Source organism: Cavia porcellus, unplaced genomic scaffold (assembly GCF_034190915.1).
Source record: "Cavia porcellus strain 051 isolate PalLab524CR breed Dunkin Hartley unplaced genomic scaffold, mCavPor4.1 scaffold_24, whole genome shotgun sequence".
Classification (NCBI taxonomy): domain Eukaryota; kingdom Metazoa; phylum Chordata; class Mammalia; order Rodentia; family Caviidae; genus Cavia; species Cavia porcellus.
In genome coordinates, this window is record NW_026947507.1 from 58401563 (window position 1) to 58428374 (window position 26812).

The window sequence follows — 26812 nt, forward strand, 5'->3', positions numbered from 1 at the left end:
GGTGTGCAATATTACATACACTACTAGGAGTGAGGAAAACATCACGGGGTGGTGTGAATCAGAGGGTATGAATTAGGATAGGCAGTGAGTGGCAATGTAGGATGGAGAAAAGCACCACGGGGTGGTCAGCCTGGGGAGGTCAGGAAACATGCAGTGGCAATGTAGCATAGGTTTCTGAAAAACATCGTGGGGTGGTGCGCATTGTAAGGGTTTCTAATAGGCTATTTACTAGTAGGAGTGAGAAAAACATCACGGGGTGGTGTGAATCATAGGATCTGAATTAGGATAGGCAGTGAGTGGCAATGTAGGATGTAGAAAAGCACCACGGGTTGGTCAGCATGGGGAGGTCAGGAAACATGCAGTGGAAATGTAGGATATGTTTCTGAAAAACATCCCGGAGTGCTGCGCATTGTATGGGTGTGTAATATTACATTCATTAGTAGGAGTGAGAAAAACATCACGGGGTTGTTTGAACCATAGGATCTGCATTAGAATAGGCAGTGAGTGGCAATCTAGAATGGAGAAAAGCGCTATGGGGTGGTCAGCATGGGGTGGTCCGGAAATATGCAGTGGCAATGTAGGATAGGTTTCTGAAAAACATCGCGTGGTGGTGCGCATGTATGGGTGTGTAACATTTCATTCACTAGTAGGAGTGAGAAAAACATCACGGGGTGGTGTGAATCATAGGATCTGAATTAGGATCGTCCGCGAATAGCAGTGTAGAATGGAGAAAAGCTCCACGGGGTGGTCAGCATGTGGAGGTCAGGTAACATGCAGAGGCAAGGTAGGATAGGTTTCTGAAAAACATCGAGTGGTTGTGCGCATTGTGTGGGTGTGTAACATTACATTCACTAGTAGGGGAGAGAAAAACATGACGGGGTGGTGTGAATCAGAGGATCTGAATAGGATAGGCATTGAGTGGCAATGTAGGATGGAGAAAAGCACCACGGTGTGGTCAGCAGGGGGCGGTCAGAAATCGTGCAGTGGCAATGTATAATAGGTTTCTGAAAAAACATCGCTGGGTGGTGCGCATTATATTGGTGTGTAACATTACATTCCCTAGTAGGAGTGAGAAAAACATCACGGGATGGTGTGAATCGGAGGGTCTGAATAAGGACAGGCAGCGAGTGGCAATTTAGGATGGAGAAAAACACCACGGGGTGGTCAGCATGGGGAGGTCAGGAAACATGTAATGGCAATGTAGGACAGATTGCTGAAGTACATCGTGGGGTGGTGCGCATTGTATGGGTGTGTAACATTGCATTCACTAGTGGAAGTGAGAAAAACATCACGGAGTGGTGTGAATCATAGGATCTCAATAAGGAGAGGAAGTGAGTGGCAATGTAGGATGGAGAAAAGCATCACGGGGTGGTCAGCATGGGGAGGTCAGGAAACATGTAGTGGCAATGTAGGATAGGTTTCTGAAAAACATCCTGGGTTGGTGCGCATTGTAAGGGTTTCTAACTGGCCATTCACTAGTAGGAGTGAGAAAAACATCACGGGGTGGTGTGAATAATAGAATCTGAATAGGATAGGCAGTGAGTGCCAATGTAGGTTGGAGAAAAGCACCACGGGGTGGTCAGCATGGGGAGGTCAGGAAACATGCAGTGGCAATGTAGGACAGGTTTCTGAAGAACATCGCGGGGTGGTGCGCATTATATGGGTGTGTAACATTACATTCACTAGTAGGAGTGAGAAAAACATCACAGGATGGTGTGAATCGGAGGGTCTGAATAAGGACAGGGAGCGAGTGGCAATTTAGGATGGAGAAAAGCACCACTGGGTGGTCAGCATGGGGAGGTCAGGAAACATGTAGTGGCAATGTAGGACAGGTTTCTGAAGTACATCGTGGGGTGGTGCGCATTGTATGGGTGTGTAACATTACATTCAATAGTAGGAGTGAGAAAAACCTCACGGGGTGGTGTGAATCATAGGATCTCAATAAGGAGAGAAAGTGAGTGGCAATGTAGGATGGAGAAATGCATCACGGGGTGGTCAGCATGGGGAGGTCAGGAAACATGTAGTGGCAATGTAGGATAGGTTTCTGAAAAACATCCTGGGTTGGTGCGCATTGTAAGGGTTTCTAACTGGCCATTCACTAGTAGGAGTGAGAAAAACATCACGGGGTGGTGTGAATCATAGGATCTGAATAGGATAGGCATTGAGTGGCAATGTAGGTTGGAGAAAAGCACCACGGGATGGTCAGCATGTGGAGGTCAGGAAACGTTGTGGCAATGTAGGATAGGTTTCTGAAGTACATCGCGGGGTGGTGCGCATTGTATGGGTGTGTAACATTACATTCTCCAGTAGGATTGAGAAAAACATCACGGGGTGTTGTGAATCATAGGATCTGAATTAGGATAGGCAGTGAGTGGCAATGTAGGATGGAGAAAAGCGCCACGGTGTGATCACCATGGGTACGTCAGGAAACATGCAGTTGCAATGTAGGATAGGTTTCTGAAAAACATCCCAGGTTGGTGCGCATTGTAAGAGTTTCCAAATGGCCATTCACTAGAAGGAGTCAGAAAAACATCACGGGGTGGTGTGAATCATAGGATCTGAATACAATAGGCAGTGAGTGGCAATGTAGGTTGGAGAAAAGCACCATGGGGTTGTCAGCATGGAGAGGTCAGGAAACATGCAGTGGCAATATAGGATAGGGTTCTGAAAAACATCACAAGGTGGTGCACATTGTAAGGATTTCTAACAGGCCATTCACTAGTAGGAGTGAGAAAAACATAACAGGGTGGTGTGAATCATAGGATGTGAATTAGGATAGTTAGTGAGTGGCAATCTAGGATGGAGAAAAGCACCATGAGGTAGTGAGCATTGGGAGGTCAGGAAACATGCAGTGGCAATGTAGGATAGGTTTCTGAAACACATCGCGGGGTGGTGCGCATTGTATGGGTGTGTAACATTACATTCACTAGTAGGAGTGAGAAAAACATCACGAGGTGGGGTGAATCGTAGGGTCTGAATAAGGATAGGTAGTGAGTATCAACGTAGGATGGAGAAAAGCACCACGGGGTGGTCAGCATGGGGACGTTAAGAAACATGCAGTGGGAATGTAGGATGGGTTTCTGAAAAACATTGCGGGGTGGTGCGCATTGTAAGGGTTTCTAACTGGCCATTCACTAGTAGGAGTGAGAAAAACATCAAGGGGTGGTGTGAATCGGCGGTTCTAAATAAGGAAAGGCAGTGAGTGGCAATGTAGGATAGAGAAAAGCATCACGGGGTGGTCAGCATTGGGAGGTCAGGAAAAATGCAGTGGCAATGTAGCATAGGTTTCAGAAAAACATCGCGGGGTGGTGCGCACGGTATGGTTGTGTAATATTACATTCACTAGTAGGAGTGAGAAAAACATAACTGGTTGGTGTGAATCTGGGGTCTGATTAGGATAGGCAGTGAGTAGCAAGGTACGATGGAGAAAAGGACCACGGTGTGGTCAGCATGGGGAGGTCAGGAAACATGCAGTGGCAATGTAGGATTGGTTTCTGAAAAACATCGTGGGTTGGTGCGCATTGTAAGGGTTTCTAACAGGCCATTCACTAGTAGGAGTGAGAAAAACATCACGGGGTGGTGTGAATCATAGGATCTGAATTAGGATAGGCAGTGAGTAGCAATGTAGGATGTAGAAAAGCACCAAGAGGTGGTCAGCATGGGGAGGTCAGGAAACATGCTGTTAAAATGTAGGATAGGTTTCTGAAAAACATCGCGGGGTGGTGAGCATTGTATGGGTGTGTAACTTTACATTCACTAGTAGGAGTGAGAAAATCCTCACGGGGTGGTTTGAATCATAGGATCTGAATTAGAATAGGCAGTGAGTGGCAATCTAGAATGGAGAAAAGCGCTACGGGGTGGTCAGCATGGGGTGGTCCGTAAACATGCAGTGGCAATGTAGGATAGATTTCTGAAGTACATCGCCGGGTGGTGCGCATTATATGGGTGTGTACCATCTCATTCACTAGTGGGAGGGAGAAAAATATCACGGGGTTGTGTGAATCATAGGATCTGAATAAGGATAGCATGTGAGTGGCAATGTAGGATAGAGAAAAGCACCACAGGGTGGTCAGCATGTGGAGGACAGGAAAAATGCAGTGGCAATGTAGGATAGGTTTCTGAAGCACGTCGCGTGGTGGTGCGCATTGTATGGGTGTGTAACATTACATTCACTAGTAGGAGTGAGAAAAACATCACGCGGTGGTGTGAATCATAGGATCTGAATTAGAATAGACAGTGAGTGGCAATGTAGGATGGAGAAAAACACCCCGGGGTGGTCAGCATGTGGAGGTCTGGAAACCTGCAGTTGCAATGTAGGATAGGTTTCTGAAAAACACTGCGGCGTGGTGCACATTGTAAGGGTTTCTAACAGGCCATTCACTAGTAGGAGTGAGAAAAACATCAAGGGGTGATGTGAATCGGAATGTCTGAATAAGAATAGGAAGTGAGTGGCAACGTAGGATGGAGAAAAGCACAACGGGGTGGTCAGCATAAGGAGGTAAGGAAACATGCAGTGGCAATGTAGGATAGGTTTCTGAAACACATCGCGGGGTGGTGCGCATTGTATGGGTGTGTAACATTACATTCACTAGTAGGAGAGAGAAAAACATCACGGGGTGGGGTGAATCATAGTACATGAATTAGGATAGGCAGTCAGTGGCAAAGTAGGATTGAACAAAGCACCACGGGGTGGTCAGCATGGGGAGGTCAGGAAAGATGCAGTGGCAATGTAGGATAGGTTTATGTAAAACATCGCGGGGTGGTGCGCATCGTAACGTTTTCTAACATGCCACTAATCAGTCGCAGTGAGAAAAACATCATGGGGTGGTGTAAATCATAGGATCCGTATTAGGAGAGGCAGTGAGTGGCAATGTAGGATGGAGAAAAGCACCAAAGTGTGGTCTGCCTAGGGAGGTCAGGAAACATGCAGTGGCAATGTAGGTGAGGTTTCTGAAAAACATCGTTGGGTTTTGCCCATTGCATGGGAGTGTAACATTACATGCACAAGTAAGAGTGACAAAAATATCATGGGGTGGTGTGAATCGGAGGGTCTGAATAAGGACAGGGAGGGAGTGGCAATGTAGGATGGAGAAAAGCACCACGGGGTGGTCTGCATGGGGAGGTTAGGAAACATGCAGTGGAAGTGTACGATAGGTTTCTGAAAATCATCGCGGGGTGATGCGCATTGTATGGGTGTGTAACATTACATTGACTAGTAGGAGTGAGAAAACCATCACGGGGTGGTGTGAATTGGAGGGTCTGAATTAGGATAGGAAGTGAGTGGCAATGTAGGATGGAGAAAAGCACCACGGGATCGTCAGTATGGGGAAGTCATGAAACATGCAGTGGCAATGTAGGATAGGTTTCTGAAAAACATCGCGGGGTGGTGCGCCCAATATGGGTGGGTAATATTACATTCGCTAGTACAAGTGAGAAAAACATCACGGGGTGGTGTGAATCGGGTTCTGAATTAGGATAGACAGTGAGTAGCAAGGTAGGATGGAGAAAAGCACCACGGGGTTGTCATCATGTGGAGGTCAAGAAACATGCAGTGGCAAGGTAATTTAGGTTTCTGAAAAACATCGCGGGCTGGTGCGCATTATAAGGGTTTCTAACAGGCCATTCACTAGTAGGAGTGACAAAAATATCATGGGATGCTGTGAATCAGAGGGTCTGAATAAGAATAGGCAGTGAGTGGCAATGTAGGATGGAGAAAGGCACCACGGGGTGATCAGCATGGGGAGGTCAGGAAACATGCAGTGGCAATGTAGGATAGGTTTCTGAAAAACAGCGCCGGTGTTGCACATTTTACGGGTGTGTAAAATTACATTAAGAAATAGGAGTGAGAAAAACATCACGGGGTTGTGTGAATCACAGGATCTCAATAAGGATAGGAAGTGAGTCGCAATGTAGGATGCAGAAAAGCACCACGGGCTGGTCAGCATGGGAAGGTCAGGAAACATGCAGCGGCAATGTAGGATAGGTTTCTGAAAAACATCGCGGGATGGTGCACATTGTGAAGGGTTTCTAACAGGCAATTCACTAGTAGGAGTGAGAAAAACATCACGGGGTGGTGTGAATCATAGGATCTGAATAAGGATAGGCAGTGAGTGGCAATGTAGGATGGAGAAAAGTACCACGGGGTGGTCAGCATGGGGAGGTCAGGAAACATGCAGTGGAAATGTAGGATAGGTTTCTGAAAAACATCCCGGGGTGGTGCGCATTTTATGGGTGTGTAATATTACATTCACTAATAGGACTGAGAAAAACATCACGGGGTGGTTTGAACCATAGCATCTGAATTAGAATAGGCAGTGAGTGGCAATCTAGAATGGAGAAAAGCGCTACGGGGTGGTCAGCATGGGGAGGTCCGGAAATATGCAGTGGCAATGTAGGATAGGTGTCTGAAAAACATCGCGGGGTGGTGCGCATTGTATGGGTGTGTAACATTACATTCACTAGTAGGAGTGAGAACAACATCAAGGGGTGATGTGAATCGGAGTGTCTGAATAAGAATAGGAAGTGAGTGACAATTTAGGATGGAGAAAAGCACCACGGGGTGGTCAGCATGGGGAGGTCAGGAAACATGCAGTTGCAATATAGGATAGGTTTCTGAAACACATCGCGGGGTGGTGCGCATTGTATGGGTGTGTAACAATACATTCACTAGTAGCAGGGAGAAAAACATCACGGGGTGGTGTGAATCATAGGACATGAATTCGGATAGGCAGTCAGTGGCAAAGTAGGATTGAACAAAGAATCACGGGGTGGTCAGCATGGGGAGGTCAGGAAACATTCAGTGGCAATGTAGGATAGGTTTCTGAAAAACATCGCGGGGTGGTGCGCATCGTAAGGTTTTCTAACATGCCATTAATCAGTAGCAGTGAGAAAAACTTCATGGGGTGGTGTGAATCATAGGATCTGAATTAGTATAGGCAGTGAGTGGCAATGTAGGATGGAGAAAAGCCCCACGGTGTGGTCAGCCTAGGGAGGTCAGGAAACATGCAGTGGAAATGTAGGATAGGTTTCTGAAAAACATCGCGGGGTGGTGCGCACGGCATGGGTGTGTAATATTACATACACTACTAGGAGTGAGAAAAACATCATGGGGTGGTGTGAATCACAGGATCTCAATAAGGATAGGAAGTGAGTCGCAATGTAGGATGCAGAAAAGCACCACGGGGTGGTCAGCATGGGAAGGTCAGGAAACTTGCAGCGACAATGTAGGATAGGTTTCTGAAAAACATCGCGGGTGGTGCGCATTGTTTGGGTGTGTAACAATACATTCACTAGTAGCAGTGAGAAAAACATCACGGGGTGGTGTGAATCATAGGAAATGTATTCGGATAGGCAGTCAGTGGCAAAGTAGGATTGAACAAAGAACCACGGGGTGGTCAGCATGGGGAGGTCAGGAAACATGCTCTGGCAATGTAGGATAGGTTTCAGAAGTACATCGCGGGATGGTGCACATTGTATGGGTGTGTAACATTACATTGACTAGTAGGAGTGAGAAAAACATCACGGGGTGGTGTGAATCAGAGGGTCTGAATTAGGACATGCAGTGAGTGGCAATGTAGGATGCAGAAAAGCACCACGGGGTGGTAAGCATGTGGAGGTCAGGAAACATGCAGTGGCAATGTAGGAGAGGTTTCTGAAAAACATTGTGGGGTGGTGCGCATTGTGAAGGGTTTCTAACAGGCCATTCACTAGTAGGAGTGAGAAAAACATCACGGGATGGTGTGAATCATAGGATCTGAATTAGGATAGGCAGTGAGTGGCAATGTAGGATGGAGAAACGTACCACGGGGTGGTCAGCATGGGGAGGTCAGGAAACATGCAGTGGAAATGTAGGATAGGTTTCTGAAAAACATCCCGGGATGGTGCGCATTTTATGGGTGTGTAATATTACATTCACTAATAGGAGTGAGAAAAACATCACGGGGTGGTTTGAACCATAGCATCTGAATTAGAATAGGCAGTGAGTGGCAATCTAGAATGGAGAAAAGCGCTACGGGGTGGTCAGCATGGGGAGGTCCGGAAATATGCAGTGGCAATGTAGGATACGTTTCTGAAAAACATCAAGGGGTGGTGCGCATTGTATGGGTGTGTAACATAACATTCACTAGTAGGATTGAGAACAACATCAAGGGGTGATGTGAATCAGAGTGTCTGAATAAGATTAGGACGTGAGTGGCAATGTAGGATGGAGAAAAGCACCACGGGGTGGTCAGCATGGGGAGGTCAGTAAACATGCAGTTGCAACGTAGGATATGTTTCTGAAACACATCACGGGGTGGTGCGCATTGTATGGGTGTGTAACAATACATTCACTAGTAGCAGTGAGAAAAACATCACGGGGTGGTGTGAATCATAGGAAATGTATCCGGATAGGCAGTCAGTGGCAAAGTAGGATTGAACAAAGAACCACGGGGTGGTCAGCATGGGGAGGTCAGGAAACATGCAGTGGCAATGTAGGATAGTTTTCAGAAGTACATCGCGGGATGGTGCACATTGTTAAGGGTTTCTAACAGGCCATTCACTAGTAGGAGTGAGAAAAACATCACGGGGTGGTGTGAATCATAGGATCTGAATTAGGATAGGCAGTGAGTGGCAATGTAGGATGGAGAAAAGTACCATGGGGTGGTCAGCATGGGGAGGTCAGGAAACATGCAGTGGAAATGTAGGATAGGTTTCTGAAAAACATCCCGGGGTGGTGCGCATTTTATGGGTGTGTAATATTACATTCACTAATAGGACTGAGAAAAACATCACGGGGTGGTTTGAACCATAGCTTCTGAATTAGAATAGGCAGTGAGTGGCAATCTAGAATGGAGAAAAGCGCTACGGGGTGGTCAGCATGGGGAGGTCCGGAAATATGCAGTGGCAATGTAGGATAGGTTTCTGAAAAACATCGCGGGTTGGTGCGCATTGTATGGGTGTGTAACATAACATTCACTAGTAGGATTGAGAACAACATCAAGGGGTGATGTGAATCAGACTGTCTGAATAAGAATAGGAAGTGAGTGGCAATGTAGGATGGAGAAAAGCACCACGGGGTGGTCAGCATGGGGAGGTCAGGAAACATGCAGTTGCAATGTAGGATAGGTTTCTGAAACACATCGCGGGGTGGTGCGCATTGTATGGGTGTGTAACAATACATTCACTAGTAGCAGGGAGAAAAACATCACGGGGTGGTGTGAATCATAGGACATGAATTCGGATAGGCAGTCAGTGGCAAAGTAGGATTAAACAAAGAACCACGGGGTGGTCAGCATGGGGAGGTCAGGAAACATTCAGTGGCAATGTAGGATAGGTTTCTGAAAAACATCGCGGGGTGGTGCGCATCGTAAGGTTTTCTAACATGCCACTAATCAGTAGCAGTGAGAAAAACTTCATGGGGTGGTGTGAATCATAGGATCTGAATTAGGAGAAGCAGTGAGTGGCAATGTAGGATGGAGAAAAGCACCACGGTGTGGTCAGCCTAGGGAGGTCAGGAAACATGCAGTGGAAATGTAGGATAGGTTTCTGAAAAACATCGCGGGGTGGTGCGCACGGTATGGGTGTGTAATATTACATACACTACTAGGAGTGAGAAAAACATCACGGGGTGGTGTGAATCACAGGATCTCAATAAGGATAGGAAGTGAGTCGCAATGTAGGTTGCAGGAAAGCACCATGGGGTGGTCAGCATGGGAAGGTCACTAAACATGCAGTGGCAATGTAGGATAGCTTTCTGAAAAACATCGCGGGTGGAGCGCATTGTATAGGTGTGTAACATTACATTCACTAGTAGGAGTGAGAACAACATCACGGGGTCGTGTGAATAATAGGATCTCAGTAAGGATAGGAAGTGATTGGCAATGTAGGATGGAGAAAAGCACCACGGTGTGGTCATCTAGTGAGGTCAGGAAACATGCAGTGGCAATGTAGGATAGGTTTCTGAAAAACATCGCGGGGTGGTGCGCACGGTATGGGTGTGTAATATTACATACACTACTAGGAGTGAGAAAAACATCACGGGGTGGTGTGAATCGGGGGTCTGAATTAGCATAGGCAGTGAGTAGCAAGGTGGGATGGAGAAAAGCACCACGGGGTGGTCAGCATGCGGAGGTCAAGAAACATGCAGTGGCAATGTAGTTTAGGTTCCTGAAAAACATCGCGGGGTGGTGCGCATTGTAAGGGTTTCTAACAGGCCATTCACTAGTAGGAGTGACAAAAATATCATGGGATGCTGTGAATCAGAGGGTCTGAATAAGAATAGGCAGTGAGTGGCAATGTAGGATGGAGAAACGCACCACGGGGTGGTCAGCATGGGGAGGTCAGGAAACATACAGTGGCAATGTAGGATAGGTTTCTGAAAAACAGCGCCGGTGTTGCACATTTTACGGGTGTGTAAAATTACATTAACAAGTAGGAGTGAGAAAAACATCACGGGGTTGTGTGAATCACAGGATCTCAATAAGGATAGGAAGTGAGTCGCAATGTAGGATGCAGAAAAGCACCACGGGCTGGTCAGCTTGGGAAGGTCAGGAAACATGCAGCGGCAATGTAGGATAGGTTTCTGAAAAACATCGCGGGTGGTGCGCATTTTATGGGTGTGTAATATTACATTCACTAATAGGAGTGAAGAAAACATCACGGGGTGGTTTGAAACATAGCATCTGAATAAGAATAGGCAGTGAGTGGCAATCTAGAATGGAGAAAAGCGCTACGGGGTGGTCAGCATGGGGAGGTCCAGAAATATGCAGTGGCAATGTAGGATAGGTTTCTGAAAAACATCGCGGGGTGGTGCGCATTGTATGGGTGTGTAACATAACATTCACTAGTAGGATTGAGAACAACATCAAGGGGTGATGTGAATCAGACTGTCTGAATAAGAATAGGAAGTGAGTGGCAATGTAGGATGGAGAAAAGCACCACGGGGTGGTCAGCATGGGGAGGTCAGGAAACATGCAGTTGCAACGTAGGATATGTTTCTGAAACACATCACGGGGTGGTGCGCATTGTACGGGTGTGTAACAATACATTCACTAGTAGCAGTGAGAAAAACATCACGGGGTGGTGTGAATCATAGGAAATGTATCCGGATAGGCAGTCAGTGGCAAAGTAGGATTGAACAAAGAACCACGGGGTGGTCAGCATGGGGAGGTCAGGAAACATGCAGTGGCAATGTAGGATAGTTTTCAGAAGTACATCGCGGGATGGTGCACATTGTTAAGGGTTTCTAACAGGCCATTCACTAGTAGGAGTGAGAAAAACATCACGGGGTGGTGTGAATCATAGGATCTGAATTAGGATAGGCAGTGAGTGGCAATGTAGGTTGGAGAAAAGTACCACGGGGTGGTCAGCATGGGGAGGTCAGGAAACATGCAGTGGAAATGTAGGATAGGTTTCTGAAAAACATCCCGGGTTGGTGCGCATTTTATGGGTGTGTAATATTACATTCACTAATAGGACTGAGAAAAACATCACGGGGTGGTTTGAACCATAGCTTCTGAATTAGAATAGGCAGTGAGTGGCAATCTAGAATGGAGAAAAGCGCTACGGGGTGGTCAGCATGGGGAGGTCCGGAAATATGCAGTGGCAATGTAGGATAGGTTTCTGAAAAACATGGCGGGGTGGTGTGCATTGTATGGGTGTGTAACATTACATTCACTAGTAGGAGTGAGAACAACATCAAGGGGTGATGTGAATCGGAGTGTCTGAATAAGAATAGGAAGTGAGTGGCAATGTAGGATGGAGAAAAGCACCACGGGGTGGTCAGCATGGGGAGGTCAGGAAACATGCAGTTGCAATGTAGGATAGGTTTCTGAAACACATCGCGGGGTGGTGCGCATTGTATGGGTGTGTAACAATACATTCACTAGTAGCAGGGAGAAAAACATCACGGGGTGGTGTGAATCATAGGACATGAATTCGGATAGGCAGTCAGTGGCAAAGTAGGATTGAACAAAGAACCACGGGGTGGTCAGCATGGGGAGGTCAGGAAACATTCAGTGGCAATGTAGGATAGGTTTCTGAAAAACATCGCGGGGTGGTGCGCATCGTAAGGTTTTCTAACATGCCACTAATCAGTAGCAGTGAGAAAAACTTCATGGGGTGGTGTGAATCATAGGATCTGAATTAGGAGAAGCAGTGAGTGGCAATGTAGGATGGAGAAAAGCACCACGGTGTGGTCAGCCTAGGGAGGTCAGGAGACATGCAGTGGAAATGTAGGATAGGTTTCTGAAAAACATCGCGGGGTGGTGCGCACGGTATGGGTGTGTAATATTACATACACTACTAGGAGTGAGAAAAACATCACGGGGTGGTGTGAATCACAGGATCTCAATAAGGATAGGAAGTGAGTCGCAATGTAGGTTGCAGGAAAGCACCATGGGGTGGTCAGCATGGGAAGGTCACTAAACATGCAGTGGCAATGTAGGATAGCTTTCTGAAAAACATCGCGGGTGGAGCGCATTGTATAGGTGTGTAACATTACATTCACTAGTAGGAGTGAGAACAACATCACGGGGTCGTGTGAATAATAGGATCTCAGTAAGGATAGGAAGTGATTGGCAATGTAGGATGGAGAAAAGCACCACGGTGTGGTCATCTAGTGAGGTCAGGAAACATGCAGTGGCAATGTAGGATAGGTTTCTGAAAAACATCGCGGGGTGGTGCGCACGGTATGGGTGTGTAATATTACATACACTACTAGGAGTGAGAAAAACATCACGGGGTGGTGTGAATCGGGGGTCTGAATTAGCATAGGCAGTGAGTAGCAAGGTGGGATGGAGAAAAGCACCACGGGGTGGTCAGCATGCGGAGGTCAAGAAACATGCAGTGGCAATGTAGTTTAGGTTCCTGAAAAACATCGCGGGGTGGTGCGCATTGTAAGGGTTTCTAACAGGCCATTCACTAGTAGGAGTGACAAAAATATCATGGGATGCTGTGAATCAGAGGGTCTGAATAAGAATAGGCAGTGAGTGGCAATGTAGGATGGAGAAACGCACCACGGGGTGGTCAGCATGGGGAGGTCAGGAAACATACAGTGGCAATGTAGGATAGGTTTCTGAAAAACAGCGCCGGTGTTGCACATTTTACGGGTGTGTAAAATTACATTAACAAGTAGGAGTGAGAAAAACATCACGGGGTTGTGTGAATCACAGGATCTCAATAAGGATAGGAAGTGAGTCGCAATGTAGGATGCAGAAAAGCACCACGGGCTGGTCAGCATGGGAAGGTCAGGAAACATGCAGCGGCAATGTAGGATAGGTTTCTGAAAAACATCGCGGGTGGTGCGCATTTTATGGGTGTGTAATATTACATTCACTAATAGGAGTGAAGAAAACATCACGGGGTGGTTTGAAACATAGCATCTGAATTAGAATAGGCAGTGAGTGGCAATCTAGAATGGAGAAAAGCGCTACGGGGTGGTCAGCATGGGGAGGTCCGGAAATATGCAGTGGCAATGTAGGATAGGTTTCTGAAAAACATCGCGGGTTGGTGCGCATTGTATGGGTGTGTAACATAACATTCACTAGTAGGATTGAGAACAACATCAAGGGGTGATGTGAATCAGACTGTCTGAATAAGAATAGGAAGTGAGTGGCAATGTAGGATGGAGAAAAGCACCACGGGGTGGTCAGCATGGGGAGGTCAGGAAACATGCAGTTGCAATGTAGGATAGGTTTCTGAAACACATCGCGGGGTGGTGCGCATTGTTCGGGTGTGTAACAATACGTTCAGTAGTAGCAGTGAGAAAAACATCACGGGGTGGTGTGAATCATAGGACATGTATTCGGATAGGCAGTCAGTGGCAAAGTAGGATTGAACAAAGAACCACGGGGAGGTCAGCATGGGGAGGTCAGGAAACATGCAGTGGCAATGTAGGATAGTTTTCAGAACTACATCGCGGGATGGTGCACATTGTGAAGGGTTTCTAACAGGCAATTCACTAGTAGGAGTGAGAAAAACATCACGGGGTGGTGTGAATCATAGGATCTGAATTAGGATAGGCAGTGAGTGGCAATGTAGGATGGAGAAAAGTACCACGGGGTGGTCAGCATGGGGAGGTCAGGAAACATGCAGTGGAAATGTAGGATAGGTTTCTGAAAAACATCCCGGGGTGGTGCGCATTTTATGGGTGTGTAATATTACATTCACTAATAGGAGTGAGAAAAACATCACGGGGTGGTTTGAACCATAGAATCTGAATTAGAATAGGCAGTGAGTGGCAATCTAGAATGGAGAAAAGTGCTACGGGGTGGTCAGCATGGGGAGGTCTGGAAATATGCAGTGGCAATGTAGGATAGGTTTCTGAAAAACATCGCGGGGTGGTGCGCATTGTATGGGTGTGTAACATTACATTCACTAGTAGGAGTGAGAACAACATCAAGGGGTGATGTGAATCGGAGTGTCTGAATAAGAATAGGAAGTGAGTGGCAATGTAGAATGGAGAAAAGCACCACGAGGTGGTCAGCATGGGGAGGTCTGGAAACATGCAGTGGCAATGTAGGATAGGTTTCAGAAGTACATCGCGGGGTGGTGCGCATTTTATGGGTGTGTAACATTACATTGATTGGTACGAGTGAGTAAAACATCACGGGGTGGTGTGAATCAGAGGGTATGAATTAGGATAGGCACAGAGTGGCAATGTAGGATGGAAAAAAGCACCACGGGGTGGTCAGCCTGGGGAGGTCAGGAAATATGCAGTGGCAATGTAGCATAGGTTTCTGAAAAACATCGTGGGGTGGTGCGCATTGTAAGTGTTTCTAACAGGCTATTCACTAGTAGGAGTGAGAAAAACATCACGGGGTGGTGTGAATCATAGGATCTGAATTAGGATAGGCAGTGAGTGGCAATGTAGGATGTAGAAAAGCACCACGGTTTGGTCAGCATGTGGAGGTCAGGAAACATGCAGTGTAAATGTGGGATATGTTTCTGAAAAACATCCCGGAGTGCTGCGCATTGTAAGGGTGTGTAATATTACATTCATTAGTAGGAGTGAGAAAAACATCACGGGGTATTTTGAACCATAGGATCTGCATTAGAATAGGCAGTGAGTGGCAATCTAGAATGGAGAAAAGCGCTATGGGGTGGTCAGCATGGGGTGGTCCGGAAATATGCAGTGGCAATGTAGGATAAGTTTCTGAAAAACATCGCGTGGTGGTGCGCATTGTATGTGTGTGTAAAATTTCATTCACTAGTAGGAGTGAGAAAAACATCACGGGGTGGTGTGAATCATAGGATCTGAATAAGGATCGTCAGCGAATCGCAGTTTAGAATGCAGAAAAGCACCACCGGGTGGTCAGCATGGGGAGGTCAGGTAACATGCAGAGGCAAGGTAGGATAGGTTTCTGAAAAACATCGAGTGGTGGTGCGCATTGTGTGTGTGTGTAACATTACATTCACTAGTAGGAGAGAGAAAAACATGACGGGGTGGTGTGAATCATAGGATCTGAATAGGATAGGCATTGAGTGGCAATGTAGGATGGAGAAAAGCACCAGGGTGTGGTCAGCAAGGGGCGGTCAGAAATCGTGTAGTGGCAATGTATAATAGGTTTCTGAAAAAACATCGTGGGGTGGTGCGAATTGTATTGGTGCGTAACATTCCATTCACTAGTAGGGGTGAGAAAAACATCATGGGGTGGTGTGAATCGGAGAGTATGAATTAGGATAGGCAGTGAGGGGCAATGTAGGATGGAGAAAAGCACCACGGGGTGGTCAGTATGGCGAGGTCAGGAAATATGCAGTTGCAATGTAGGATAGGTTTCTGAAAAATATCACGGGTGGTGCGCATAGTATTGGTGTGTAACATTACTTTCCCTAGTAGGAGTGAGAAAAACATCACGGGGTTGTGTGAATCATAGGATCTGAATAAGGATTGGAAGTGAGTGGCAATGTAGGATGGTTAAAAGCAACATGGGGTGGTCAGCATGGGGAGGTCAGGAAACATGCAGTGCCAATGTATGATAGGTTTCTGAACAACATCGCGGATGGTGCTATTGTATGGGGGTTTAAAATTACATTCACAAGTAGGAGTGAGAAAAACATCAAGGGGTGGTGTGAATCAGCGGGTCTCAATAAGGAAAGGAAGTGAGTGGCAATGTAGGATAGAGAAAAGCACCACGGGGTGGTCAGCATTGGGAGGTCAGGAAACATGCAGTGGCAATGTAGGATAGGTTTCAGAAAAACATCGCGGGGTGGTGCGCATTGTATGGGTGTGTAACATTACATTCACGAGTAGGAGTGAGAAAAACAACACGGGCTGGTGTGAATCATAGCATGTGAATTAGGATAGTCAGCGAATGGCACTGTAGAATGGCGAAAAGCACCACGGGGTGGTCAGCATGGGGAGGTCAGGAAACATGCAGCGGCAATGTAGGATAGGTTTCTGAAAAACATCGCGGGTGGTGCGCATTCTATGGATGTGTAACATTACATTCACTAGTGGGAGTGAGAAAAATATCATGGGGTGGTGTGAATCACAGGATCTGAATAAAGAAAGGATGTGAGTGGCAATGTAGGATGGAGAAAAGCACCACGGGGTGGTCAGCATGGGGAGGTCAGGAAAAATGCAGTGGCAATGTAGGATCGGTTTCTGAAACACATCGCGGGTGGTGCGCATTGTATGGGTATGTAACAATATATTCACTAGTAGGAGTGTGAAAAACATCACGGGGTGGTGTGCATCGGAGGGTCTGAATAAGACAGGCAGTGAGTGGTAATGTAGGATAGAGAAAAGCACCACAGGGTGGTCAGCATGGGGAGGTCAGGAAACATGCAGTGGAAGTGTACAATCGGTTTCTGAAAATCATCGCGTGGTGGTGCGCATTGTATGGGTGTGTAACAGTACATTCACTAGTAAGAGTGAGAAAAACATCATGGGGTTGTGTGAATCGAGATGTCTGAATTAGGATAGGCAGTGCATGGCAATGTAGGATAGAGAAAAGCACCACGGGGTGGTCAGCATGGGGAGGTCAGGAAACACGCTGTGGCAATGTAGATAGGTTTCTGAAAAACATCGCATGGTTGTGATCATTGTATGGGTGTGTAATATTACATTCACTAGTAGGAGTGAGAAAAAAATCACGCGGTGGTTTGAACCATAGGATGTGAATTAGAATAGGCAGTGAGTGGCAATTTAGAGTGGAGAAAAGCGCTACGGGGTGGTCAGCATGGGGAGGTACGGAAATATGCAGTGGCAATGTAGGATAGGTTTCTGAAAAACATCGCGGAGTGGTGCTCATTGTATGGGTGTGTAACATTACATTCACTAGTAGGAGTGAGAAAAACATCACGGGCTGGTGTGAATCATAGGATCTGAATTAGGATAGTCAGCGAATGGCACTGTAGAATGGAGAAAAGCACCACGGGGTGGTCAACATGGGGAGGTCAGGGAATATGCAGTGGCAATGTAGGATAGGTTTCTGAAAAACATCGGGTGGTGGTGCTAATTGTATGGGTGTGTAACATTACATTATCTAGTAGGATTGAGAAAAAAATCACAGGGTGGTGTGAATCGGTGGGTCTGAATTAGGATAGGCAGTGAGTGGCAACGTAGGATGGAGAAAAGCACAACGGGGTGATCAGCATTGGGTGGTCAGGAAACATGCAGTGGCAATGTAGGATAGGTTTCTGAAAAACATCGTGGGGTGCTGCGCATTGTAAGCGTTTCTAACAGGCCATTCACTAGTAGGAGTGAGAAAAACATCACGCGGTGGTGTGAATCATAGGATCTGAATTAGTATAGGCAGTGAGTGGCAATGTAGGATGGAGAAAAGCACCACGGGGTGGTCAGCATGGAGAGGTCAGGAAACCTGCAGTGGCAATGTAGGATAGGTTTCTGAAAAACATCGCATGGTGGTGCTCATTGTATGTGTGTGTAACTTTACATTATCTAGTAGGATTGAGAAAAAAAAATCACGGGGTGGTGTGAATCGGCAGGACTGAATTAGGATAGGCAGTGAGTGGCAATGTAGGATGGAGCAAAGCACCACGGGGTGGTCAGCATGGGGAGGTCAGGAAAAATGCAGTGGCAAAGTAGGATAGGTTTCTGAAAAACATCGCGGGTGGTGCGCATTGTATGGGTGTGTAACATTACATTCACTAGTAGGAGTGTGAAAAACATCACGGGTTGGTGTGAATCGGAGGGTCGGATCAGGATAGGAAGTGAGTGGCAATGTAGGCTGGAGAAAAGCACCACGGGGTGGTCGGCATGGGGAGGTCAGGAAACATGTAGTGGCAATTTAGGATGGGTTTCTTAAGTACATTGCGGGGTGGTTCACATTGTATGGGTGTGTAACATTACATTCCCTAGTAGGAGTGCGAAACACATCACGGGGTGGTGTGAATCATAGGATCTGAATTAGGATAAGCAGAGAGTGGCAATGTAGGATGGAGAAAAGCACCACGGTGTGGTCATCATGGGGATGTCTGAAATCATGCAGTGGCAATGTAGGATAGGTTTCTAAACAACATCGCCGGTGGTGCTATTGTATGGGTGTGTAAAATTACATTCACAAGTAGGAGTGAGAAAAACATCAAGGGGTGGTGTGAATCAGCGGGTCTAAATAAGGAAAGGAAGTGAGTCGCAATGTAGGATAGAAAAAAGCACCACGGGGTGGTCAGCTTCGGGAGTTCAGGAAACATGCGATGGCAATGTAGGATAGGTTTCTGAAAAACATCCCGGGGTGGTGCCCATTGTACGGGTGTGTAACATTACATTCACTAGTAGGAGTGAGAAAAACATCACGGGGTGGTGTGAAACGGAACATCTGAATAATGATAGGCAATGAGTGGCATTGTAGGATGGAGAAAAGCACCACTGGGTGGTCAGCATGGGGAGGTCAGGAAACATGCAGTGGCAATGTACGATAGGTTTCTGAAGTAAATCGCGGGGTGGTGCGCATTATATGGGTGTGTAACACTACATTCACTAGTGGGAGGGAGAAAAATATCACGGGGTGGTGTGAATCATGGGAACTGAATAAGGATAGGAAGTGAGTGGCAATGTAGGATGGAGAAAAGCACCACGGGGTGGTCAGCATGGGGAGGTTAGAAAACGTGCAGTGGCAATGTAGGATAGGTTTCTGAACAACATCGCAGGTGGTGCACATTGTGTGGGTGTGTAACATTACATTCACTAGTAGGAGTGAGAAAAACATCAAGGGGTGGTGTGAATCGGAGGGTCTGAATAAGGATAGGAAGTGAGTGGCAATGTAGGATGGAGAAAAGCACCACGAATTCGTCAGTATGTGGAGGTCAGGAAACATGGAGTGGCAATGTAGGATAGGTTTCTGAAACACATCGTGGGGCGGTGCGCATTGTATGGGTGTGTAACATTACATTCACTAGTAGAAGGGAGAAAAACATCATGGTGTGGTGTGAATCATAGGATATGAATTAGGATAGGCAGTGAGTGGCAATGTAGGATTGCAAAAGCACCACAGGGTGGTCAGCATGGTGCGGTCAGGAAACATTCAGTGGCAATGTAGGATAGGTTTCTGAATTACGTCGTGGGGTGGTGCGCATTATATGGGTGTGTAACATTACATTCACTTGTGGGAGTGAGAAAAATATCACGGGGTGGTGGGAATCATAGGATCTGAATAAGGATAGGATGTGAGTGGCAATGTAGGATGGAGAAAAGCACCACGGGGTGGTCAGAATGAGGACGTCAGTAAACGTGAAGTGGCAATGTAGGATAGGTTTCTGAAAAACATCGCGGGGTGGTGCGCATTGTAATGGTGTGTAACATTACATTCACTAGTAGGAGTGAGAAAAACATCACGGTGTGGTGTGAATCATAGGATATGAATTAGGATAGGCAGTGAGTGGCAAAGTAGGATGGAGAAAGCACCACGAGGTGGTCAGCTTGGGGAGGTCAGGAAACATGCAGAGGCAATGTAGGATAGGATTCTGAAAAACATCGCGGGGTGGTGCGCATTGTGTGGGTGTGTAACATTACATTCACTAGTAGGAGTGAGAAAAACATCACGGGGTGTGTGAATCATGGGATGTGAATTAGGATAGGCAGTGAGGGGCGATGTAGGATGGAGAAAAGCACCACGGGGTGGTCAGTATGGCGAGGTCAGGAAATATGCAGTTGCAATGTAGGATAGGTTTCTGAAAAATATCACGGGTGGTGCGCATAGTATTGGTGTGTAACATTACTTTCCCTAGTAGGAGTGAGAAAAACATCACGGGGTTGTGTGAATCATAGGATCTGAATAAGGATTGGAAGTGAGTGGCAATGTAGGATGGTTAAAAGCAACATGGGGTGGTCAGCATGGGGAGGTCAGGAAACATGCAGTGCCAATGTATGATAGGTTTCTGAACAACATCGCGGATGGTGCTATTGTATGGGGGTTTAAAATTACATTCACAAGTAGGAGTGAGAAAAACATCAAGGGGTGGTGTGAATCGGCGGGTCTCAATAAGGAAAGGAAGTGAGTGGCAATGTAGGATAGAGAAAAGCACCACGGGGTGGTCAGCATTGGGAGGTCAGGAAACATGCAGTGGCAATGTAGGATAGGTTTCAGAAAAACATCGCGGGGTGGTGCGCATTGTATGGGTGTGTAACATTACATTCACGAGTAGGAGTGAGAAAAACAACACGGGCTGGTGTGAATCATAGCATGTGAATTAGGATAGTCAGCGAATGGCACTGTAGAATGGCGAAAAGCACCACGGGGTGGTCAGCATGGGGAGGTCAGGAAACATGCAGCGGCAATGTAGGATAGGTTTCTGAAAAACATCGCGGGTGGTGCGCATTCTATGGATGTGTAACATTACATTCACTAGTGGGAGTGAGAAAAATATCATGGGGTGGTGTGAATCACAGGATCTGAATAAAGAAAGGATGTGAGTGGCAATGTAGGATGGAGAAAAGCACCACGGGGTGGTCAGCATGGGGAGGTCAGGAAAAATGCAGTGGCAATGTAGGATCGGTTTCTGAAACACATCGCGGGTGGTGCGCATTGTATGGGTATGTAACAATATATTCACTAGTAGGAGTGTGAAAAACATCACGGGGTGGTGTGCATCGGAGGGTCTGAATAAGACAGGCAGTGAGTGGTAATGTAGGATAGAGAAAAGCACCACAGGGTGGTCAGCATGGGGAGGTCAGGAAACATGCCGTGGAAGTGTACAATCGGTTTCTGAAAATCATCGCGTGGTGGTGCGCATTGTATGGGTGTGTAACAGTACATTCACTAGTAAGAGTGAGAAAAACATCATGGGGTTGTGTGAATCGAGATGTCTGAATTAGGATAGGCAGTGCATGGCAATGTAGGATAGAGAAAAGCACCACGGGGTGGTCAGCATGGGGAGGTCAGGAAACACGCTGTGGCAATGTAGATAGGTTTCTGAAAAACATCGCATGGTGGTGATCATTGTATGGGTGTGTAATATTACATTCACTAGTAGGAGTGAGAAAAAAATCACGCGGTGGTTTGAACCATAGGATGTGAATTAGAATAGGCAGTGAGTGGCAATTTAGAGTGGAGAAAAGCGCTACGGGGTGGTCAGCATGGGGAGGTACGGAAATATGCAGTGGCAATGTAGGATAGGTTTCTGAAAAACATCGCGGAGTGGTGCTCATTGTATGGGTGTGTAACATTACATTCACTAGTAGGAGTGAGAAAAACATCACGGGCTGGTGTGAATCATAGGATCTGAATTAGGATAGTCAGCGAATGGCACTGTAGAATGGAGAAAAGCACCACGGGGTGGTCAACATGGGGAGGTCAGGGAACATGCAGTGGCAATGTAGGATAGGTTTGTGAAAAACATCGGGTGGTGGTGCTAATTGTATGGGTGTGTAACATTACATTATCTAGTAGGATTGAGAAAAAAATCACAGGGTGGTGTGAATCGGTGGGTCTGAATTAGGATAGGCAGTGAGTGGCAACGTAGGATGGAGAAAAGCACAACGGGGTGATCAGCATTGGGTGGTCAGGAAACATGCAGTGGCAATGTAGGATAGGTTTCTGAAAAACATCGTGGGGTGCTGCGCATTGTAAGCGTTTCTAACAGGCCATTCACTAGTAGGAGTGAGAAAAACATCACGCGGTGGTGTGAATCATAGGATCTGAATTAGTATAGGCAGTGAGTGGCAATGTAGGATGGAGAAAAGCACCACGGGGTGGTCAGCATGGAGAGGTCAGGAAACCTGCAGTGGCAATGTAGGATAGGTTTCTGAAAAACATCGCATGGTGGTGCTCATTGTATGTGTGTGTAACTTTACATTATCTAGTAGGATTGAGAAAAAAAAATCACGGGGTGGTGTGAATCGGCAGGACTGAATTAGGATAGGCAGTGAGTGGCAATGTAGGATGGAGCAAAGCACCACGGGGTGGTCAGCATGGGGAGGTCAGGAAAAATGCAGTGGCAAAGTAGGATAGGTTTCTGAAAAACATCGCGGGTGGTGCGCATTGTATGGGTGTGTAACATTACATTCACTAGTAGGAGTGTGAAAAACATCACGGGTTGGTGTGAATCGGAGGGTCGGATCAGGATAGGAAGTGAGTGGCAATGTAGGCTGGAGAAAAGCACCACGGGGTGGTCGGCATGGGGAGGTCAGGAAACATGTAGTGGCAATTTAGGATGGGTTTCTTAAGTACATTGCGGGGTGGTTCACATTGTATGGGTGTGTAACATTACATTCCCTAGTAGGAGTGCGAAACACATCACGGGGTGGTGTGAATCATAGGATCTGAATTAGGATAAGCAGAGAGTGGCAATGTAGGATGGAGAAAAGCACCACGGTGTGGTCATCATGGGGATGTCTGAAATCATGCAGTGGCAATGTAGGATAGGTTTCTAAACAACATCGCGGGTGGTGCTATTGTATGGGTGTGTAAAATTACATTCACAAGTAGGAGTGAGAAAAACATCAAGGGGTGGTGTGAATCAGCGGGTCTAAATAAGGAAAGGAAGTGAGTCGCAATGTAGGATAGAAAAAAGCACCACGGGGTGGTCAGCTTCGGGAGTTCAGGAAACATGCGATGGCAATGTAGGATAGGTTTCTGAAAAACATCCCGGGGTGGTGCCCATTGTACGGGTGTGTAACATTACATTCACTAGTAGGAGTGAGAAAAACATCACGGGGTGGTGTGAAACGGAACATCTGAATAATGATAGGCAATGAGTGGCATTGTAGGATGGAGAAAAGCACCACTGGGTGGTCAGCATGGGGAGGTCAGGAAACATGCAGTGGCAATGTACGATAGGTTTCTGAAGTAAATCGCGGGGTGGTGCGCATTATATGGGTGTGTAACACTACATTCACTAGTGGGAGGGAGAAAAATATCACGGGGTGGTGTGAATCATGGGAACTGAATAAGGATAGGAAGTGAGTGGCAATGTAGGATGGAGAAAAGCACCACGGGGTGGTCAGCATGGGGAGGTTAGAAAACGTGCAGTGGCAATGTAGGATAGGTTTCTGAACAACATCGCAGGTGGTGCACATTGTGTGGGTGTGTAACATTACATTCACTAGTAGGAGTGAGAAAAACATCAAGGGGTGGTGTGAATCGGAGGGTCTGAATAAGGATAGGAAGTGAGTGGCAATGTAGGATGGAGAAAAGCACCACGAATTCGTCAGTATGTGGAGGTCAGGAAACATGGAGTGGCAATGTAGGATAGGTTTCTGAAACACATCGTGGGGCGGTGCGCATTGTATGGGTGTGTAACATTACATTCACTAGTAGAAGGGAGAAAAACATCATGGTGTGGTGTGAATCATAGGATATGAATTAGGATAGGCAGTGAGTGGCAATGTAGGATTGCAAAAGCACCACAGGGTGGTCAGCATGGTGCGGTCAGGAAACATTCAGTGGCAATGTAGGATAGGTTTCTGAATTACGTCGTGGGGTGGTGCGCATTATATGGGTGTGTAACATTACATTCACTTGTGGGAGTGAGAAAAATATCACGGGGTGGTGGGAATCATAGGATCTGAATAAGGATAGGATGTGAGTGGCAATGTAGGATGGAGAAAAGCACCACGGGGTGGTCAGAATGAGGACGTCAGTAAACGTGAAGTGGCAATGTAGGATAGGTTTCTGAAAAACATCGCGGGGTGGTGCGCATTGTAATGGTGTGTAACATTACATTCACTAGTAGGAGTGAGAAAAACATCACGGTGTGGTGTGAATCATAGGATATGAATTAGGATAGGCAGTGAGTGGCAAAGTAGGATGGAGAAAGCACCACGAGGTGGTCAGCTTGGGGAGGTCAGGAAACATGCAGAGGCAATGTAGGATAGGATTCTGAAAAACATCGCGGGGTGGTGCGCATTGTGTGGGTGTGTAACATTACATTCACTAGTAGGAGTGAGAAAAACATCACGGGGTGTGTGAATCATGGGATGTGAATTAGGATAGTGAGTGAATGGCACTGTAGGATGGAGAAAAGCACCACGGGGTGGTCAGCATGGGGAGGTCAGGAAACATGCAGTGGCAATGTAGGATAGGTTTCTGAAAAACATCGCGTGGTCGTGTGCATTGTATGGGAGTGTAAAATTACATTCACTAGTAGGAGTGAGAAAAACTTCATGGGGTGGTGTGAATCGGAGGGTTTTAAATAGGATAGGCAGTGAGTGGCAATGTAGGATGGAGAAAAGCACCACGGGGTGGTCAGCATGGGGAGGTCAGGAAACATGCAGTGACATTGTAGGATAGGTTTCTGAAAAACATCGAAGGGTGGTGCCCATTGTATGGGTGTGTAACATTACATTCACTAATAGGAGTGAGAAAACCATCAAGGGTTGTTGTGAATCAAAGTGTCTGAATTAGGATAGGCAGTGAGTGGCATTGTGGGATGGAGAAAAGCACCACGAGGTCGTCAATATGGGGAGGTCAGGAAACATGCAGTGGCAATGTAGGATAGGTTTCTAAAAAATATCGCCAGTGGCGCGCATTTTATGGGTGTGTAAAATTACATTAACTAGTAGGAGTGAGAAAAACATCACGTTGTGGTGTGAATCATAGGATCTCAATAAGGATAGCAGTGAGTCGCAATGTAGGATGCATAAAAGAACACGGGTTGGTCAGCATGGGAAGGTCAGGAAACATGCAGTGGCAATGTAGGATATGTTTCTGAAAAACATCGCGGGATGGTGCGCAATGTAAGGGTTTCTAACAGGCCATTCACTAGTAGGAGTGAAAAAAACATCACGGGGTGGTGTGAATCATAGGATCTGAATTAGGATAGGCAGTGAGTGGCAATCTAGAATGGAGAAAAGCACTACGGTGTGGTCATCATGGGGAGGTCTGAAATCATGCAGTGGCAATGTAGGATAGGTTTCTAAACAACATCGCGGGTGGTGCTATTGTATGGGTGTGTAAAATTACATTCACAAGTAGGAGTGAGAAAAACATCAAGGGGTGGTGTGAATCAGCGGGTCTGAATAAGGAAAGGAAGTGAGTCGCAATGTAGGATAGAAAAAAGCACCAGGGGGTGGTCACCTTCGGGAGTTCAGGAAACATGCGATGGCAATGTAGGATAGGTTTCTGAAAAACATCCCGGGGTGGTGTGCATTGTACGGGTGTGTAACATTACATTCACTAGTAGGAGTGAGAAAAACATCACGGGGTGGTGTGAAACGGAACGTCTGAATAATGATAGGCAATGAGTGGCATTGTAGGATGGAGAAAAGCACCACTGGGTGGTCAGCATGGGGAGGTCAGGAAACATGCAGTGGCAATGTACAATAGGTTTCTGAAAAACATCGCGGGGTGGTGCTCATTCTATGGGTGTGTAACATTACATTCACTGGTAGGAGTGAGAAAAATATCACGGGGTGGTTTGAGCAAATGGATCTGAATTAGAATAGGCAGTGAGTGGCAATGTAGGATGGAGAAAAGCACAACGGGGTGATCAGCATGGGGAGGTCAGGAAACATGCAATGGCAATGTAGGATAGGTTTCTGAAGTAAATCGCGGGGTGGTGCGCATTATATGGGTGTGTAACACTACATTCACTAGTGGGAGGTAGAAAAATAGCACGGGGTGGTGTGAATCATGTGAACTGAATAAGGATAGGAAGTGAGTGGCAATGTAGGATGGAGAAAAGCACCACGGGGTGGTCAGCATGGGGAGGTTAGAAAACGTGCAGTGGCAATGTAGGATAGGTTTCTGAAAAACATCGCGGGGTGGTGCTCATTCTATGGGTGTGTAACATTACATTCACTAGTAGGAGTGAGAAAAACATCAAGGGGTGGTGTGAATCGGAGGGTCTGAATAAGGATAGGAAGTGAGGGCAATGTAGGATGGAGAAAAGCACCACGAATTCTTCAGTATGTGGAGGTCAGGAAACATGGAGTGGCAATGTAGGATAGGTTTCTGAAACACATCGTGGGGCGGTGCGCATTGTATGGGTGTGTAACATTACATTCACTAGTAGGAGGGAGAAAAACATCACGGTGTGGTGTGAATCATAGGATATGAATTAGGATAGGCAGTGAGTGGCAATGTAGGATTGCGAAAGCACCACAGGGTGGTCAGCATGGGGAGGTCAGGAAACATTCAGTGGCAATGTAGGATAGGTTTCTGAATTACGTCGTGGTGTGGTGCGCATTATATGGGAGTGTAACATTACATTCATTTGTGGGAGTGAGAAAAATATCACGGGGTGGTGGGAATCATAGGATCTGAATAAGGATAGGATGTGAGTGGCAATGTAGGATGGAGAAAATCACCACGGGGTGGTCAGCATGGGGAGGTCAGGAAACATGCAGTGGCATTGTAGGATAGTTTTCTGAAAAACATCGCGTGGTGGTGCGCATTGTATGGGTGTGTAACATTACATACACTAGTAGGAG